The 19,968-nt window shown below is 47.8% G+C and overlaps 1 protein-coding gene across 2 annotated transcripts in view; it reads right to left on the bottom strand.

The window, feature by feature from the left end:
• Nucleotides 1-9,816, bottom strand: part of WDR91 (WD repeat domain 91) — a 133,105-nt gene extending 123,289 nt beyond the window's left edge. For both annotated transcript variants that reach the window (XM_031665897.1, XM_009203908.4), the window contains exon 1: nt 9,706-9,816. The gene's annotated coding sequence lies outside the window, so the exon portion shown is untranslated. The remainder of the gene's footprint in view (nt 1-9,705) is intronic.
• Nucleotides 9,817-19,968: the final 10,152 nt, after the last annotated feature.

Here is a 19,968-nt window from a genome sequence, read left to right as displayed (position 1 = left end):
GTCCCCACACATATCTGGCCACTGAGCCAAACATTCTGAGAACAGACATGTGAAGCCACCTGCTTCTCTCCACTTCAGTGCAACTGGCTCTCTGATACCTGAGGCCAGCATTTCCACAGGGTCTCATGTTCCTGGTGCTGGTAGAATCACTCTGATTTGGCATCTGCAGGAGCAGCCAATGTCCCACTGCATGTTTACCCAAGAGTATTGGCTCTCCACCTCATCCCCTAAGAATACAGCATAAATCAAGCCAGCAGATGTAGGCTTGGTTTATAAAAGTTAGGTGCTGGGTTAGTCAAGATAAAAAAATGAAAGAAGAGAAGGAAGGACAGAAAGAAGGAAGAAAAGGAAGGAAGGAAGAAAAGGAGGGAGGGATAAAAAGAGAGGAAAGGAGAAGAAACAGGGAGAGATGGAAAAAAGGGAAAGAAAACAAAAGAAGGGAAGAGAGAGGAAGGGAGAGAAGGGAAGGAGGGAGGGAAGGAGATGGAAGTAAGGAAGGAGATGGACAGAAGGAAGGAGAAGGAGGAGGAAGAAGGGAAGGGAAGGGAAGAGAAGGAAGGAAGGAAGGAAGCTGGCTGTAAGGCATTGCTCTACACAGAGTTCCCATCCAGTGCTGTTAGGAGGAATTAGGCCCAGAACACCGGATCCTTGTCCCAACCACTCCTGCTCCACACAACACAGAGCAAAATCTGCACACAAAGAAGGCAAAGCAAGGCAAATCAGGATGTTCTTATTTAGTTGGGGCTCTGATCCAAACCTCAGTGTGAGCTAAATTAGACCACAGGAAGGTTGATTTGTCTTTAAAAAATTAAACCTAAAAAATATCCATACATGGCATAGGCCTGCTTTTGCAATCCCCACTCACCCCCAAGCAAAGCTGAGTCTCAGAATGTGGGAACCCAACAGGACCAAGGACCACACCCTCTCCTCCGAGCCAGAGGGAGAGAGCACATGAGTGTTTTGCCCACCGTCTATAGTGAGACAGGCCTGGGACCCCAGAAGAAACCTGGGCCAGTCCACCTGGGAAGCCCAAGCCCCATGTCTCTGCAGCCATATGGGTGGAAGGTGTCATAAAAGAAAAGCAAAAGAGAAACGGCCAGGCCTTCTTTAAGGGAGCAGTTCCAGCTCCTGTTACCACTTCAACTGTCTCAGAGGCCATTTAACCAGTCATGGTTAATCCCCTGAAATAATCTGCCCAATGTGATCAGCGCTGCTCTTTGGCAGTAGAATAAGGGGATAGGATGCAACGTGTGTAGGAGGAAGGGGAGACCTTGAACTCACTAAAAGACCAAGTCCCCCACTTGCATTCTTTCTCTGGTTAACCCAGCAGATTCAGCAGACAAATTGTGGTCATCTAAAAATTGGCTGCCCCCTTGGGGAAGACGAGATAAGGGGGTGGGGGAGCTTCAGAGAATAGGTGCCTACGTGTTGTAGGGGCACTTTGACAATCCTTGCCATTTTTCCTACAGTCCTTCATAGTCTCTCATAGAGGTTCTTGGACCTGCTACCCATGAATTCAATGCAGACCATAATATTCTCCAGGCCAAGAATCCACCAGTGTTAGATTGCCCATCTCATAGCCTACCCAGAAGCACTAGCTATAACCACCCTTACAGACAGGGCCAACTACCCCTCATTAGCAAATAAATCTCTTGATCATAAAGGCAATTTCTTTTCTTTCTTTTTTTGAGACAGAGTCTCATTCTGTCACCCAGGCTGTAGTGCAATGGCGAGATCTTGGCTCACTGCAACCTCCACCTCCTGGGTTCAAGCAATTCCCCTGCCTTAACTTCCTGAGTAGCTGGGATTACAGGCACCCACCATCACACCTGGCTAATTTTTGTATTTTTAGTAGAGAGGGGGTTTCACCATGTTGGCCAGGCTTGTCTCGAACTCCTGACCTCAAGTGATCTGCCCACCTCGACCCCACAAAGTGCTGGGATTACAGGTATGAGCCACTGCGCCTGGCCTTTTATTTATTTATTTATTTACTGAGACAGTCTTACTCTGTTGCCCAGGCTGCAGTGCAGTAGCACAATTTCGGTTCACTGCAACCTCTGCCTCCCAGGTTCAAGCAATTCTCCTACTTCAGCCTCCTGAGTAGCTGGGATTACAGGCACAAGCCACCGCACCCAACTAATTTTTGTATTTTCACCATGTTGGCCAGTTTGGTCTCAAACTCCTGATCTCAAGCGATCTTCCTGCCGTGGCCTCCCAAAGTGCTAGGATTAAGGCATGAATCACCTTGCCTGGCCACCAGGCATTTTCATGGAAGCTGAAATTGGAAGAGAAGTTATCATCCGCAGAGCTTGCTCTAAAGAAAGAGAACTGGCCTTGTACCTCTCACCTCCTCCAAGAGAACTGGACCTTTAACCAGCCCAGTGAACCCACCTAGGAGAACAATGGCCCAGCCAGTCTTGGATATGGCCAGTCAATGCAGTAGGAGGGAAAATCCTCCTCTAATCCTCCACACCCCTCCCAACACCCATGGAGAGAGAGGCTGGAGGAGCTTTGAGTTCCTGCGAGAGGTCAACAACTTCATTTGACCTGACTATGTGTTGATGTGGTTTTTGAGGCAGAGCCTCTTCAGGAGGAATTTCCTGGATCCCCAAGAAGATACAGAGATAACATGGCAGGATGTCCAAGATGCCATAGACCAGGCGGCTGCTGCGGGACTCCCGGACTGTCTATCCATCCTCCTGCCTTGGCCACAGGTTGGGAGCTGAGCACAACATCACCCCTCTGCTAGGAACAAGGAAAGGACATCTCTGGGCATTTCAAGAGGGATCAAGTGGACTTCCTGATTTCAACCGGGCAGACGGCCTTCAAAACGCAAGAGGCAGTCGGATGGGGACAACTGTGGGCCAGCTCGGGATTTTAGGTGCAGACTCAAAAGAGCAGTGGCTTCCTATGCTATGATCTGCAGCAGGGCCTCTGTGTGAAGTCTGGGGCCACACAAGGGGAGTGGGCGCCTTACCGGATGCCTTGGCAGAGAAGCAGCTTTGTGGGAGAGGAGATGGGGCCAACTCCAAGATCAGAAAACGGGTAGTTTTCCCACATGGACCAGTGTTTCCATCTGCCAAAGCCCTCCTCACAACATGTTTATCGTAATGGGTGGTTTCCTTACCCATCCCTTCTGCTGAAATGTCAGTTTCCAGCATGCATGGATTGTTTCTCTCTTCTCACTCATCCCAGCTTCTAGTGAAGTCCCTGTGCTCAGTGTAGACGAAATGAATGAATGTAACACTGTAAATGAGTGCCACGCATACAGAATGATAGCCAACTTGCATTCCTCTCAGCTTAACCAAAATTAACTTTGAGTTATAGACCTTCCCTCCGACTTATTGGTGGGATAAATTACTAATCGGGCCCCTTCCTTATATTTCTGTCTGTTTTCTGATCTATATAAAAGAAACGTCAATAGCACCTACCTCATAGATGGATGAGAAAATCAAATTGGAGCATGAGCACATCGCCTAGCGCCTGGAACGGTGTAATCACCCCATCAATATTATCGGGTCTAATTACTCTGAGCTTCCATATTTCCACATGTTCAAAGGGCCTTGCACATGCGCTTAGGGCCACCATTTGAGCATCTGGTCATGAGTGAGAAGAACATGACAGCATTGTCTCTGGTGTGGCCAGAAGGTGGTAAGGCTGCCAATATGAAGATCAGGTCACTCTATGTGATGTGTTTCTGCAGGGTGCTAGTCCCCAGCCAGATCACAGAGGGCAGGTCTCTACAATGACACAGCCTGAGGATAGCGTGGGCTTCTCATGGAGACAGTTCCAAAGAGAATGTCGAGGTCATCCACTCCAATGCCCAGGTCCCTGCCCACATACCCTTTACATCAGCTCAGCCTCAGAGAACCACTTCCGGAGCAGGGCCAGTTATGATGCTCACAGGCACTGAGCACTTGGACTCTGTGGGCCCTTTCCTCCATAGAAAACATATTTAAAATTGTATTTGGAAGCTGGGCATGAAGGCTCACTCCTGTAATCCCAGCACTTTGGGAGGCTGAGAAGGGCAGATCACTTGAGCTCAGGAGTTCAAGACCAGCCTGGGCAACATGGCAAGACCCCATCTCTACAAAATATACAAAAATTAGCCAGGTGTGGTGGTGCACACCAGTAGTCTCAGCTACTACTATCCTCAGAGGTAGGAGGATCACTTGAGCCCAGGAGTTGAGGCTGCAGTATGCCATGACTGTGCCACTGTACTCTACTCCAGCCTGGGCAACAGACCAAGACCCTGTCTCAAAAATACAATAAAATAAATTATATTTGGGGACTACATTGGTGTAAAGATGAATATATATGTGTGTGTGTGTGTGTGTGTAGTATTTTTAGTAGAGACGGGGTTTCACCATGTTGGCCAGGCTGGTCTCGAACTCCTGACCTCAGGTGATCTGCCCACCTTGGCCTCCCAAAGTGCTGGGATTACAGGCATGAGCCACTGCACCTGGCCTATATTAATATATTAAAACCTTTTATTTGACCTTAAAGTGCATATTTTCCTTCCGGTTTTAAAAGAAATGAGGGCATTTTCACGGGTCCTGGGCGCCGTGCTTCCTGCACCTAAATGGATCAGCAGCTCCGCTCTGCAGAAGCAGCAGCAGGAGATGAGACGGGGGTGGGGGTTACCACTAACTTTGATGTGGAAAGAGGCAAGCAAGCCACCAGAAGAACTGGGCAGTCATCCCCTACCATCTCCAGGAGAGCACTCTGCTAAGGAAACCTTATATTCTAAGACAGAGTTTCTCAGCCTCTTGACACTATTGATGTTTTGGACTGGACGATTCTTTGTTGTGTTGTGTGTGTGGTGGCATGGGCGCTGTCCTGTGTGTGACATTATGCTAAGCAGCATCCTGGCCTTACCCATGAGATGCCAGTAGCACTCCCTCCCCCAACATCTGACAACCAAAAATGCCTCCAGACACTGCCAAATATCCCCTGGGGGTCAAACTGCCCCCAGTTAAGAACCACTATTGTAAGAGTATTGGCCCCCCCAAGGAAGCCCTAACTTTGGGAGGGTGCTGGGTGGAAAGGATGGGGAGGTGGGTGGAGTGGGTAGCACCCTGTCCTGTGTGGAGATAAAGGAAACCAGTTCCTCTCCATGGGGGCCGAGCACTGGCAAATGCTCATCCTAATTCCTTCCCAGTATACTCCTTCGAAGTCATATGTCAGGAATGGAGGAAGCCTGGCATTGCACACCAAGGAGAACCCAGGGCTAAGGTCCAGGATCCTGATACGGGGGTCTACTGACCTGGCTCTGGTTCAGCTCTGCAGGATTATTTGGTTCTCAGCACAGATCAGCATTTGCTCATTCATCTCCTAACACTAGGTCCTAAAACATCTATGTAAGAGTTTTGCTTCAGCTCATCTGTTTAGGGACTGCTCACCTACTCCAGGAAGCCCTCCTTGACTCCACCACAGCCAGCCTCAGACTAGAGAAGGTCTGCCCTTCCTCAGGGACTCCTACGGAATCATGAGCATGTTTACCACAGCCCCAAACACTCATATCATAATCCTATGATCCCTTACCCAAAAGACTGTATAGTCCCATAACTTCTCTATCTCCATCCCTAGCACATAGTGCTCTTGGCACTGATGAAACGAATGAACAAATGTACAAACCAATGACTATGGAGAATTTTTCTAACTGATTTTTTAAAATAAATCTCTAACTTTAGCTGGTTGGAACTCTTCCGAAACATCATGCCTACTCTCTTTAGACTTCTAGGGAAAAAAGGATGTACTGAGGCTGCTTGGAACACCGGTTGCACGTGGAAGAAATCTGATTTTCCTAAAGTGGTCAAAGCTGAGCCAAAGGTAGACTGGAGGGAGCTCTGGGTCCTGAGTGCTTATGCTGAGGTTTCAGTGAATGTGTGGAGGGATCCACGAGGAACAGCGAGAAAATTCACTATTGAGGAAAGAGGAGGGGGAGAGGGAGATGGAGTGATTGATGGATGGATTCTGAACAGGCAAGTGACAGAAGAGCAGCAGCAGTTGGGCCAATGTGATTCTGTCACCCCCGGCTCAGCAACCACAAGCACCTGACATCGCCTCTCCCAGCCTCAGTCTCCCCCTCTAGAATCTGGAGGGGTCATAAGGATGCCTGCAGGCTAGCATATGTGCAACATGTGTGCCATCCACACGCGTGTACCCGTGAATGAGCTCACAGGGCCGTGGCCGCTCCAGCTGTGTGTGTCCTGCCAGCAGGCTCACATCGCACCCTCTCCCAGGACCTCTGGGAATTCTCAGGAAGGTGAAGGCGAGGGAGACAGCGTAATGGGGAAAAAATGTAGGCTCTAACCTACTTGTCTTTTTTTCCCCAGCAGAGCAGGAGCCAGTGTCAAAGACTGTTCACAGTCTGATGATCTCTGAATCTATCTAAGGTCTGTCTCTAGCAATGTGGACCATTGGAAGGTTGTGGAAGCCACTTCTGCATCTGCTTTAAAACAGTTTTCTGGGAAATGGATCCTGAGGGTCCACATGAAAAAAAAAAATTAGAACATAGAACTGGGAGAAATCTTGCCTTCCCTGAGAACAACTTGTCCTTCCCTTGTGAAGACAGTGTGACCAAGAAGCCCACCAGCCAGAACTAGTAGAAAGCTCAGAGCCTGGGAGAATACTTTGAGCTCAGTAATCCCAGCCCTTCTCCGAACATACTCATTTTCTTCTCCTTTCTGTGTGCTTGGTTGTTGATCTCTATATTATTCACCTAATTGTTTGTAAATACGCCTTTTGTTGTAAACTTCCTCAAGTCATCTAGGCAAAGAGGGGGACATAGAAACGAACAGCAGGGATACAGGATGCTAAGAGTCCTGTGTGTCGGTGAGGAAGGGCTTAAAGACATTCACAGAAACAAGGAACAGCCCAAAGATAGCTTAGAGCAGGAGATGCCTCACCTCAGAGCATGTCAGAATACGGGTAGGCCAGGCACAGTGGCTCATACCTGTAATTTCAGTGCTTTGAAAGGCCAAGGTGGGAGGATCTTCTGAGCCCAGGAGTTTGAGGCCAGTCTGGCATCATAGGGAAAATCTGTCTCTACCAGAAAAAAAAAAAAAAATCAAAATATACATACATATATACACACACATATGTGTGTGTATATGTGTGTGTGTGCATATAGATATATATATACGAAGTACTTTTTATCCCAGAGAATCCCTTGCTGGGAGAAGTCTGTGCCTGTGACTCACACAGCGGCAGAAGCAAGCTTGCAAGCCCCTTTTTGGAGGAAGAATGAATTCTTCACAGAGCGCTGCCTGACATTGAGAATGGTATGAGAATACTCCTCCTCTTCTGGTTGGAGGAGGCTGTCAACTCAATGCATGGATTGTAAATTTCACCATAAGACTTGATCAAAAGAGGCATCCTGATTGAGGTTTGGCATTTTATAGTATTTTGCAGTTTACAAAGAGTTTCCAACACGTCTCGCTTAGGCTGGGCACAGTGGCTCACGCCTGTAATCCCAGCACTTTGGGAGGCCACGGCAGGTGGATCATTTATGGTCAGGAGCTCGAGACCAGCCTGGCCAACATGGTGAAACCCCATCTCTACTAAAAATACAAAAATTAGCCTGGTGTGGTGGTGCGGGCCTGTAAGCTCAGCTACTTGGGAGACTGAGGCAGGAGAATCGCTTGAACCCTGGAGGCGGAGGTTGCAGTGAGCCAAGATTGCGCCACTGCACTCCAGACAGAGCAAGACTCTGTCTCAGGAGAAAAAAAAAAAAAATCTCATTTAAGTCTCACCACCATCTCATTGCTTTCCTCTGACAGATGAGGAGATTGAGGCTCACTGAGGTTACAAGGCTTGTCTGAGGTCCACCAGAGGAGGAAGGTTTCACACAGGGACAAGTGGAGTCGAGGGCTGTCACCTGCAGGTGTTGCCCTGGGCATACAGGGACAGTCCTCCAGCTCCCAGGGACAGACTAGCAGAGCAGGAGGCAGCAGAGATGTGCGGAGAGCAGTAATAACAAGGCGGCGGATTCCTTGAGGGAAGGTGAATGCCTTTCCCCGTCTGACACCATCTATACCCCATACAGCCTTTCCTTCTTTCCAGCCTCCAAGGCTCACCTGATCTGGGCTCGTTTCCTCATTTCCTAACACCCCCATTCACCTGGCTCTCGCCAGTGGGTTTGTCTGGGTTTCTCCGAGTGTGGCCTCCGTAGTCCAGCCTCAGTGCCTTTGCTCACCCCGGGCCCCCCTCCATCTCCACCACCTGCTTCTTGTACTCGCGGCCTCCTTGGAGGAGCTCAAATTCCTGGCCCATCACCTTTCCTGATTCCCCAACTGCCTGTGGCCTTTATCTCTGGTGCATCCTGTGCCATTTTCTCCCTTGTATCAGAGATACGTTTTAGATGCCGCCTCTTCCTGCTTTTGCCTAGCTGGGTCATAAGCTTTCAGGGTCGGGAAGCTGCCTTCCCCCAGTTTATAACTCTAGGAGGTTCCAGCAGAGCCATGTGCTCCCAAAAACCAGCAGCATCTCAGAACGGTGACTTTGTCATCTGGGTGCTGATCTGAGGCTGTGAGAAAAGCAGCAGGAAGAAAGGCCGCTGAGGAGGAGAGGGATAGGTGCCCAGAACCCCCACTCTCAAGTTTGCCTCAGGGAAGCCAAAAATGTGGGAACACACAATAGTCTCCAGAAAATGGAATCAACTCATTTCCCAAGTTTTCGCGTCGTTGTTTAGGGGTTGTTTTTGGCTCCCAAGAGCTAGTGGCACCTCCGCTGAGTGACGTGAGTTCTTTGGTGCCTCCTACACTTTCTCAGAAGAGAATGTGTGTGGCTCTTTGCTGGAAGGCTGACCAGCAGCAGGCAGGGGACTGCGGCCAGGCTTCAGGGAAGCCTGAGAGCCCAGCCCGGATCGTGGGTGGTCCCTGTCCCCAGACATCTGGGCGGGGCCTGATTAGGGCTGCAGAACTGGCCCGTGCAGCAGGTATTGGCAAGAACAGAGGGTCTCCCCCTAGTCCACCCTGTTATGTTCAGGTGGCCAAAATAAGTTGGAGGGGGTGGTGGGACCAGGGCTTAGGGCCCAGCTAGAGAGACCATCAGATGTGTCACTGTGACTTGACTTCTCTGGGCCTCAGGTCTCTCATCTGTAAAATGGGAACAGAAGTGCCTGTTTCCATTGGCTTGTTTGGAATAAAATAAAGTTCAGAAAGTGCTTAGGGCATCCTGGCTGCTCGATAAAAGTGACTTCTTTCTCTCTCTCACTTTGCTTCCATTCAGAAACAGCTTCTGAAAAGAGAAACTGAAATGCAACCTGGAAAACAGGCCTTCAGATTCAACAGATCTACCCCGTGCATTAGGATGTTGCAAACAGGATCAGCTGCCGGGATTGCCAGGAAATCCAAACTTCCAAATCTTCCCCCCTCTTTTGTAATTTACTGTTTATTCGGGGCAGATTCTGTGTCTGTTGTGACAGTAACCACAGGTGACACTAAGGGGCACTAAGGCTGGAGGTGGGGAGGGAGTGCTGCCCAGGTCTCATCTGATCTAAAGCATGAGGCTAGGCCTTAGCACTAAGAAGGAGTCAGGGTAGTAGGACCTCCCGCAGCCCTTCTTCCTGCTCCCCTGTTCAGGGCAGTAGGACCTCCCCAGCCCTTCTCCCTGCTCCCCTGTTCAGGGCAGTAGGACCTCCCCCCATCCCTTCTTGCAGCTCCCCATCTTTCTCTCCCTCTGTCTCCCACCGGGCCTCACCGAGGAAGTGGAGCGCTCAAGGCTGGTGACGGCAGAGTTCATGGCAACTGGGGTCGTCTCCTTCTGGCTTCCTCTGGGGAAGCAGGGCAGGGAAGACACACACACACACGCACACTGCCGCAGGAGACGGAGATTAACTTCTCTAGGCACAACTCTGCACCGAGGGCGGTCCTGGGACTGCCCAGGCAGCCCCCAGGAGGGAGGGGCCTCCAGCTCCCACCTGCCTGCTCATCTCTAACAGGCTGCCGCTCCAGCCTGTCCTGCAGGGAACCAAGGTGCATTCGGTTGCAGGAAATGTTTCGTAAGTTTTGGTAGCTGCAGAGGAGTTAATGATCCCCCACAGCACTCAGGAAACCAAGCGGAGGACAGCCCATCAGGGTGTGGCAGAAGAGCACTTTCTGGAAACCAGGTTCGAGGGGGCAGAAAAAGAGGGGGATCTGGCTGGAAAATAGAGACTTTTCCATTTTCTAAGCTGATTCCTTGTGACTGGTTGAGCTGAATGGAAATCGTTGCAAAATAGCTGGAACAGCCTGACCCCTGCGATGCCTAATGAGATGATTAACAAGGAAGATTACTCCTTGTCCTGGCCACAGCCGCTAAGGCTCATGGGTACGGCAAAGGCCTCACAAGGCTCAGGTGAGAACCTGAGAGACAAATGCTTCCAACCCTTTGTGCTTGTTTCCCAAAGACCCAGAAACACCTGATAATCTGCCTTCTAAAGAGAGAAGTCCAGGAAGGTGTAGTTTCGCTGATTCTGCACAGAACACTTGAAAGCCCCTCCTCAAAAGCTCTTGATCAAACCCCACTTCATGAAGTCCAAAGCAAGCAAATACCAGCTCCTCACGGTGGCAGAATGTTCTGGAAAGGGTGGCACTGGCTCCCAAGGCTCAGGAAGCACATGGTAGGACCCACATAAAAGTCAATGGGATTTGGTCCAAAAGGAAGCCCCGAAGAACATGATGATGAGATTGTGGAAGGAAAAGAAATCTTGGTACCCCCAAATCACTAAGCCAAGGACAAAGTCAAGCTGGGCACCGCCTCGGGCAAACCTGCCTCCCATGTGTTTCCTAAATAAGATAGCTGCAAAGATAAAAACGCTGCATACCTCACTCGCAATTTGCTTACAAGGAAACTCCTTGTAGACCTCAAGATCTTTACCCTAAAACAGCTCTGTGGAATTTCACCTTAGCAGTGTGAACTGATGGCTCATCTTCATAGATGTGGGACAGAAAGTCATCCCTCTGCTCACTAGAGACAAATGCATGTCTGATTGCTTCCTCTGCCCTATCGTTTATGTAAAAATGCAGATTCTGGCTGGGTTTACACCTGTAATCCCAACACTTTAAGAGGCCCAGGCTGGTGGATCACTTGAGGTCAGAAGTTCGAGACCAGCCTGGCCAACATAGCAAAACTCCATCTATACTAAAAATAAAAAATTAGTTGGATGTGGTAGCGCACACCTGTAGTCCCAGCTACTTGGGAGGCTGAGGCAGTAGAATCGCTGGAACCCTGGAGGCAGAGATTGCAGTGAGCCGAGATTGTTCCACTGCACTCCAGCCTGGGCAACAGAGCAAGACTCTGTCTCAAAAAAGAAAAAAAAAAATGTGGACTCACTGAGCCAAACTAAATTCTGTATTCAGTGAAAGGCTGATCAAGGACTCAAAACAAAGCAACCTTTTGTCTCTTATCTATCCCCTATGACCTGGAACCCGCCACACCTCCCACCATGTCCCCCTAAAATGTGTAAAACCACCTTGGGCACATGTCCTCAGGACCTCCTGAGGCTGTGTCACAGGCACATTCTTAACCTTGGCAAAATATACTTTCCAAGTTGATTGAGGAGACCTGTCTTAGATATTTGAATTCAAAAGAGGTTTGAAGAAGAAGACAGATGAGGCTTGGGCTGTGACAGAAAAACCAAGATGAAGAGACAGTCAAAAGCCGCTAAGTCACTGACTGTTACTGAACACTTGGCTTTGTACGGTGTGCTCTGCCTTTATATGCACTGTCTTATTTCATCTTCATGACACACCTGGCATTCACATCTTTATAGATCAAGAAATTCAGACAACCAGGCACAGTGACTCACGTCTGGAATCCCAGCACTTTGGGAGGCCGAGGCAGATTGATCATTTGAGGCCAGGAGTTCGAGACCAGCCTGGCCAACATGGTGAAACCCTGTCTCTACTAAAAATACAAAAATTAGTCAGGCGTGGAGGTGCACACCTGTAGTCCCAGCTACTCAGGAGGCTGAGGCAGGAGAACCACTTGAATCCGGGAGGTGGATGTTGCAGTGAGCCGAGATCGTGCCACTGCACTCCAGCCTGGGTGACAGAGTGAGACTGTCTCAAAAAAAAAAAAAAAAAAAGAAATTCAGATGCTGTTGAGTTACGTTTTTGTTCAAGGTTCATAATAAATGTGGGAGCTGAGATTGAAACCTAGGCTGTTCCACAGCCCATGACATACAGAGGATGGTGAGTGAAGACACCACCCTCTGGGCCTGGGCAGGGGCTCCAGAGGAGATGGCCCACAGCCCAGAGAGGTTCTGATTCAGGTTCAGCAAGTGTGGCCATGGAGGAAGCGTGGATCCTCCACCATTGTGCTTAGGGCCCCACTTTCACCCCAGAAGTAAGATGGGAACTGCTGGGTGTCAGGAAGTCAGGAGCTCCTGCCGCTATGGAGTTCCCCTGAAAACAATAAGACTGCAATCCCCTGGGCCGGGCGAGTTGCCAGGCCAGGACTAGGAGCAGGGCCAACGTCCACTGGTTGCTGTGGGAAGGCCTGGCCAGCCTGGATCAGAGTAATGAGCCACTCCACTGCCCATCACAGTCCCCCACCCTCGCAGGCCAGCCAGCAATGTCTGTCCCAACTGCTGCACATGCTGTTTCTCTGGCCTTATTGACCACATCCAAAGGTGGAGTTTCTGGCAAAGGGGTCTGGAAAGGCCTCTCCTATATCATTTTAAAGGGACTTAACCCAAGCCTGCTTCGGGGTGCCACCCTGACCAGGGGCAAGGTGACAGGTAAAACCCTATCCCAACTCAGGTTAGTTTTATGCCAGAGTTTGGCCACTGTCTTTATTAAAGAGTGGTTTATCTTGTCTGTCATGCTCATTGACTGTGGTCTCTATGATGAATGTAGTTTTCATTTGCTCTGTAATCCTTGACTTACCTTTTGGGTAACTTCTGAAATGAAAGAAGGACTGCTGTCACTCTGTGTAGTGCATGGGAGTCCGAACTTGGGAATGATTTTCTGGAATAATGTCTTAGCTGCTTCTGTGGTTCTTTTGGACTTGGTGGGGTATGTTTTTACCCAACCTGAAAAGGTGTCTATAAATACCAGCAGCGCTGGGCACAGTGGCTCACACCTGTAATCCCAGCACTTTGGGAGGCCAAGGCAGACAGATCGCTTGAGGTCAGCAGTTCGAGACCAGCCTGGCCAACATGGTGAAAACCCATCTCTACTGAAAGTACAAAAGTTAGCTGGGCATGGTGGCACGCACCTGTAGTCCCAGCTACTTGGGAAGTTGAGGCACAAGAATCGCTTGAACCTGTGGGGCAGAGGTTGTAGTGGGCCAAGATCGAGCCACTGCACTCCAGCCTGGGCAACAGAGCAAGATTCCATCTCAAAAAAAATACCAGGAGGAGTTTATGTCACTGGCTGTAGGCATCTGAGTGAATTCCACCTGCCACTCTTTAAAAGGGCACAGTCCTTTGTGTTGCATTCCTCTGTTGGCAGGATTATGTTCAGTCTTGGGGTTCTTTTTGGTGCACAAAACATACCCCTGTGTAATTTTCTGAAGAGCTTTCCAAAGGTGGGGGCCCCTGAGATATGGCCACACAAGGTCTGCAAGGGTGCCTCTCTCATAGTGTGTTCTTTCCTGCAAATGTTTTAAAGCTGGATAGACCAGGGCCTCAGGGAGTAAGACTGTTCCCTAAGCATCCGTTTTTCAGAATGAATCTGAGTCTGTTTTATCAAATCCCTAGTCTCCAGGCACGCTTCTTGTCTTGCTCAATGTAACATGGTTTGAAATCTGACAAGTCCAAATGGGGAATTAAAGCTCCCGGCAGCTGCCTAATTTCCTTTAGTTGTCAATGAGTCATCTTCTTGGTGCCTGGGGCAATGCATAATGGAGGTCTGGGTGAGCAGAGCAGCCGCCTCTCATAGAGCTAAAATTTTCACTGGGTGTTTAATGTCTTTATTTCCTAATGTCAGGAGGCCTCTCTCTTTCCAGATGGTCCCATGAGCATGCACTACCACGAAGGCATATTTAGAATCAGTGTAACCACTTTCCCTTGGATAGCTCCATGGGCCTGGTGAGGGCAATTAGCTCAGCCTTTTGTGCAGAGGTACCAGCAGGAAGGGCAAGGGCTTCTTTTGCCCGGTTGATAGTTACCACGGCATACCTGGCTTGGCGCTGTCCATCCTCCATGAAACTGCTCCCACTGGTGTAGAGTTCTTGATCTCTGGCTGGTCTACCAGGTCTGGTCTGCTGGAATAGACTGCATAAAGATTTTTTGTTTTGTTTTGTTTTTGAGACTGAGTCTCGCTCTGTCCCCCAGGCAGATCTGCGGTAGTGCAATCTTGGCTCACGGCAACCTGGGCTCAAGCAGTCCTCATGCCTCAACCTCTCGAGTAGCTGGAATTACAGGCATGCACCACCACACCTGGCTAATTTTTGTATTTTTAGTAGAGACAGGGTTTCACCATGTTGCCCAGGCTGGTCTCAAACTCCTGGGCTCAAGCAATCCACCCTCCTCGGCCTCCCAAAGTGCTGGGATTACAGAGGTGAGCCACCTTGCTTGGCCTGCATTAAGGATTTTTAAACAGCCATGCTGTAAATCAGAATTGGGTCCTGTAGCTGGGAGCAGTGTGGTGGGGTTTCGAGGTGTGGTAGTTTGCAAGGTAACCTTTGGGTCATCCAAGAGAATGGCCTGGTGTTTGCCCATTTGCCCTGCAGTGAGCCATAATCTCCCTTTTGTTTTAGTAAAGTCAATACCTGGTGGGGCACAAACACTGTAACTGACTGTCCCAGGAAAAATTTTTCTACCTCTTGCAAAACTATACAGGTAGCTACCACAGTCTGAAGGCAGGTTGGCCATGCCTTGGTTGTCTGATTCAATTGCCTAGAGAAATAGGCTATGGATTGCAGTGTGCCTCCTGCATTTGAATTATGGATTGCAGTGTGCCTCCTGCATTTGAATTAACCTTCCCAAATTGACTCCTTGTTTTTTATGGATATAAGGTTTGAATGGCTTCTGGTGGCCTGGTATCCCCAGTGCTGGGGTTGTTATTAATTTATCCTTAAAGGGGCTCTGAGTCTAGTCCCTTTAAGGCTTTCTAAAGTGGTTTGGCCATCAGCCCAAAATTAGAATCCAGATCCCACAGAAACGGGTCATTTCCAGGAATCCATGCAATTGCCTCCTCTTCCCCAGGGTTTTGATGGCTGCTATTGCCTGTTTTCAATCAGTCATTTGGCTTCTCTTGTCTAGCCTTAACTTGGAGCCATGATAAATGACCTTTTGTTTGCAAATGTGAGCTTTCTGCTAGGATATCTTATATCCACAGGGGATACCTTTTACCTACACTGAGCCAGTTGATTTAGGACTAGAATAGCGATAGGTACTTCTCATAATCAGGGTTATCCACATATTGTAACAAAATTCCTTCATCTAGTTGCAAGTCTCTAATCTCTTGCCAGTATTTCCCCCAAAACAGTGGGAGAGTTTTTGAACTGCTGAAGCAGTACTATTCAACAATATTGGAAAGTCACTTTGGTCTCCAGGTCTTAACATTTAAAAGTGAATAACTGGTGAGCTGGTTCCTCAATTGGAAAACAGAAGATCATCTTTAAGGCCCAACACAGAAAACCATCTGTAGTTTCCAAGTATGGCAGTTAGTAAAGTAGAAAGGTTACACGCAGTTGGGTGAACATCCTGGTCTATCTCATTAGTTGCTCTTAAATTCTGGACAAAGCAGTATGCATCACAGTGTGACCTTTTTACAGGCAGAATGAGGGTATTATATGGGAACCTGCAAGGACGAATTAGCCCATTCCTTTAAAAGTTTTGGAAAATTGGTTGTGTTTCTTTTAAGGCCTTCTTTTTTAGTGGGTTTTGTTTTTCTGGGTCACCTTAGCTCTTTATTTAATTATATATGCACTGGCCGCACATTTTTAGTTTTTCCCAAAGTTCTATCTGCCACAACTACTCACTTTTTTTTGTAGATTTCTGGAGGGAAAAGTTTTTCCTCCTTTTTTTAGAGGGTAAGCAACATCTGTAACCAAAGTGCTTACTGTGGGGGAACCTGCAAGCATCACTGCTGTTCCTCAGGGAAGAAGGCTACTTGAGCATTTAATTTACATTGTAGGCATCTTCCAAGCAGAGAGATGGGGCATTCTGACATACATATAAACCATCCCTTAGTTCCAGATCCCCCAACTTATATTTCAAAGGTTGAAAAGAGGCTTTTTGCTGGATACCCCCTGCTATTCCCATCACAGGTGCTGTTATTCTTATGCTCTGTGCTTCTGGGGTGTTAAGAATTGAGTATGAAGCCCCTGTATCAACCAGGAAATTAATAAGTTTGCTTTCCACTGTCAGTAATATCCAGGGCTCTTCTGGGGAAGTGTTAATTGGTTTTGAAAGACCTAAGGGAGCCCGTGGGCATCCCCATTAATTATCACAGCTCTGTCCCAGCATCTGTTTATGACCTCACTCCTGGATGGATCCTAATTTTCTTTGGCCCCCTGTCTCTTTTAGTTTTGAACAGTTGGCCTTCCAATGGCCTTCCTCCATGCAGTAAGCACATTTTTTGTGGCCTGGGGGGCTTACCCCGGTTCCTAGGGCATTGAGGAACCCTGCCTGTGCCATATATGCAGTGCCAGGTAGTTGTTCCTTTTCTCCCTTGTTATCTCTGTGATTATACACCTGCAAAGCAACATCCACCAACTGATCTGGGATCATTTCCAGCACCTCATCATATTTTTCTAATTTTTTTCCTTACGTTGGAGGCACTTCTCTAAATAAAAGTCACATTTAATAGCCTTGAGTTCTCAGACTTCTCAGGGTTTATGCCTGTATTTCTACAAAAACCCTGATAGATTTGTTCTCAGAATTCAGAAGGATCCTCATTTGCCTTCTGGATGACTGTTTGGACTTTGTTCAGGCAATTTTGCTTGGGTATTCCCTTTCTGAGTCCAACTAGGACACACTTACATTAGTGTTCTAGGCAAGCCATATCATTTGCTTGGTTGGGGTCCCAATGAGGGTTTGTAACTGGAATGTCCATGGCAGGATTGGGAGTATTTTATGGGTTGGTTTTATGGAGGTGCTGCACCTCCTCATTTGCCTCTTTAATTGCTAATATCTTTTTATTTGCCACTAAAAGCATATTCAGGAAGGCCTGTACATCTGCCCAAGTGGATTGATGGGTGGCAAAATGGATTTTAAAACGTCTGCCATCCTCTTGGGGTCCTCCCAGTAGGGTGGATTGGAACTTTTCTAATTCAATAAGTCATATGTTAAAAATGAGCTGTATGTCTAACAATGTCCTGCAGGTTGTCTATTTTTATTTAAACCTTCTACTGGTAATCACCTAAATGGGAATTGCCCTGCCCCAATCCTACTTTTGCCCTGTCCAAACTGGGTGCCCTGCCAGATCTTTGAGGGGGAGACCATTCCAGCTCCCTCATACTCAGAAGGGGCTGTGGCCCCCTCTTTTAAATCTACTTCTTCATAATGTGGGGTGGAAGCAGTTGGCATGGCAGCTAAGAAAGCAGCTGCTGGCCCCATGGGAATGGGCTGTGTTATGGGTCTGCCTTGACCGGGGGAAGGGTGGCTGCTGGCTGAGCCACAGCTGCCTCAATGAGACCCATAGTGGCTGCCAGGTTAAGGCCTATAAAAGGGTTAAATCTTTCTTGTCCTTTTTTCCTGAGTTTGACTATCTGGGAGTACTTTCTTCACATCTCCCTGCATGGCTAATATCCTATGGCCCCTTTCCTGTCCTGAGTCCTGATTCTGCAATAGCATAAAAGAGTGGGTGTATGGTATTTTGTCCCATTTCCTTACTCTCTGACAAAGGTCCTCTAATTTTATCAAAGTCCAATATTGAGTACTTCCATTCTGGGGCCAAAATCTATTATCACCCAGCAGGTACTGAGTCTAGACAATAATATTACAGTAATAAATAATCTTTTTTCTAGTCATAGGTTCATAACTATATTCCTTCCCATTAGCCAGATTATTCCCTAGGGGAATTTCAGAGGAAATAGAGACTTTATTGCCCATCCTAACTCAGTATCTGCACATAGGCCATTCAGCTTCACAAAAGCAGTGATGGTGGTCACCTTTTAATTTCTTGATTTTATTCCACAAGCTGTCTCCTGCCATCAAGCTTCTAGTAGTCAGATGAATTAAACCAATTTCACACAGCCAGTGTACATAAAGCCACACATGAACATTGTCTTACCATTATCGCCCAAAGTCTATAGTTAGTATATATAGTGTTGGTTTTTTTCAAAAAGAAAAAAAAAAGAAAGAAAGAACAAAAGAAAGAAGAAAGAAAAGGAAGGAAGGCAGGAAAAAGAAGAGAGAGAGAGAAGGAAAAGAAAGACTCAATTTTAAGTCTTCAGCATATAATTTTTAATCTTTATTATTAACTAATATACAATGTAGATAGGTTGAAATTAGCAAAAGCAATGAGTATAACTAAGTACTTTAAACAAACTATATTTTCTTCTCTTCAACTGATAACAGCTTTGCTTTTCTCTTCAGGGATTAAGCATACTGCAAGCTTTTATTTGAGTTCAGTCTTGCAGAACACAGATATTACTCAAGGGCTGCTTAACAGGAACAGTCATAATGGGCAATTTGCCATTTATAATCTTCCACCTCTGCTCTTGTATAACTAACTGCTTCTGCTAACCCTTCAGCTTGTCTCTGTCTCTCCATTTCCAAGGTCTTTTACTGGACAAGCAGGGCCCAGGGAAGAATATCCAGGTAGGGTCCCTGGAGCCAGGAACAAACACCTGGAGGGGATGGAGCTGGCACATGTGGAACTAAGGTGCAAAATCAGCTTATGGTGTCAGGTCACCCATGCTTCCTTAGCATCATTTAGAAAAGGCAGGAACCAGGTGCAAAGGCTCTGGCCAGGGGCAGAAGGCACTAATTGAGAGCAAACAGGCTCAGAAGAGAGGTTCAGAGATGGGAGCCAGCAACTTTCCTTGAGGGGGCAGGACACAGAGCCCAGGGCCCAGCCCAAACTTTTCCCATAAATGCAGCAGGATCAGGGCTTACAGAAGTTCACCTGGTCAGAAGCAGTTCCCAGTCCTGGGTGCATATTGCTTCACCTCTCAGAGATTCCTACTTAATTGACTCCCCACCACCCCATACACACAGCAAGAGCTTTTGATTTTGTTTTAAACCCAGATGATTTGACTGAGTATCTATGGTTGAAAATCACTACTCTAATATCATGCTGATTCCAAACTGGAAAACAGGTTGCCAAAATGTAACTACTGCTCTAAGCTGCTCCTGCTCTGTAGCAGCAGGTCTTGCAGCCAACTTTGGCATCTTCCTGATTCCAGCTCTTCCTGTATACTGTACTTGGGTTTCCCCACACTGGTTCACCAAGGCTCAGAGTGGAAGGTTGGGCTCCCATAAGCTAGACAGAACAGAGTCCTGTGAAAGTCAGAATGGATTCTCAGAAAGAGATGTGTCTGGAGGGAGAGGTCCTGGACCAATAAACTACCTCACCCTGAAGGTGTCCAGTAGTGTGCTTCCTTGACTGTTCACCCTGGCCAGAGGACCAGCCTGCAGCCTTCCTGTGGCTACTTGCTACCCACATGCCCAGAGGACAGTATTCTAAAGCCCTTCCTGGCAACCCACGATTCATCCTGCTACTGCCTGGCCATCAGAGAAATTAGAAACCAGAGGGCACCTGAGAGGTGTAAAGCAGAGGATAGAGTTAGGGTTTTTCTTGCAAGTCATAGAAATGGACTCGACCAACTTAAGCAAGAAACAAATATGTGTTTAAAGAATACTGGGTGCTCATCGAATGAGTTCAACAACCTGGCACTGGGAAGGATAGAAATGGTTGCTCTAGAGATCACAGCAGCAGAAATCTGTGGACTTTCTCTTATAGGGTATTACTTTCAGGTGACATAGCTCCACCCACCCTCTCTTGCTTGTGCCATCACTCAACAGTCAAATTCCCAGGAGACAAGATCTGATTGGCCCAGGCTGGTAATGTGCCCACCCATTCA

The sequence above is a fragment of the Papio anubis genome, chromosome 4, assembly GCF_008728515.1.
Source record: "Papio anubis isolate 15944 chromosome 4, Panubis1.0, whole genome shotgun sequence".
Taxonomy (NCBI): Eukaryota; Metazoa; Chordata; class Mammalia; order Primates; family Cercopithecidae; genus Papio; species Papio anubis.
The sequence above is the reverse complement of the archived record's forward strand: the minus strand, read 5'-3'. Positions and strand labels throughout refer to the sequence as shown.